Consider the following 639-nt stretch of genomic DNA (forward strand, 5'->3'; position numbering starts at 1 on the left):
CTCCCTCGCTCCCCCAGCACCAGGCCAAGCAGCCGGCTCAGCCCACGGAGGGCACCGCAGGCTGTGCGACCACCCACCAAGCCGGCCCTGGCACCTGAGCACCCCGGACACCATGCCCAAGAAATGCAATGACAAAATGGAATCGCAACTCGCTATTTCATTTTCCAGGGCGGCCGCAGGCAAAACCACAACAAATACAATCAAACACAAGGAATCCATCCGCAGAATAAAAATCCAGAGTCCCCTACCTTGGGCCTTGGGATGGCAAACTGGTCCTGTGTTCTCTGACCCACGGATCCAGCCCCTTCTTCAGGAATTATTCCGGTCAGTCAGGATTGTGTGCATTTTTTTCATGAACACCTGTTTCAAGTAAGGGGTAAAGACCTCATTGAAAGAATTGTCCTGAAAGCAGAACCTGTGCACACATCTGCCCACACAGGCATGCGTGCGTGTCGGTACACACACATATGCACACGGAATATGCATGTACATTGAAGCACCGAACTAGGCAGTTGGATAATGGGAGAGACGGCTGGTTGTGAGCATGCTCGCGCCGGGAACAGATCCACCCTCTGTTATTCCTCTGAATAAATATAAATCACCATCAGAGACCCAAACAGTAGCATCCCTCTCGAATTC

General features: G+C 52.1%; 1 protein-coding gene across 3 annotated transcripts in view; it reads right to left on the bottom strand.

Moving 5' to 3' along the window:
- HIVEP3 (human immunodeficiency virus type I enhancer binding protein 3) overlaps window positions 1-513 on the bottom strand; it is a 318,219-nt gene extending 317,706 nt beyond the window's left edge. For 2 of the 3 annotated variants that reach the window (XM_015563171.1, XM_015563170.1), the window contains exon 1: window positions 249-513. The gene's annotated coding sequence lies outside the window, so the exon portion shown is untranslated. The remainder of the gene's footprint in view (window positions 1-248) is intronic. The other variant, XM_015563169.1, reaches the window with a different exon arrangement.
- Between the last annotated feature and the right edge of the window lie 126 nt (window positions 514-639).

The sequence above is a fragment of the Myotis davidii genome, unplaced genomic scaffold (assembly GCF_000327345.1).
Source record: "Myotis davidii unplaced genomic scaffold, ASM32734v1 scaffold458, whole genome shotgun sequence".
NCBI lineage: Eukaryota > Metazoa > Chordata > Mammalia > Chiroptera > Vespertilionidae > Myotis > Myotis davidii.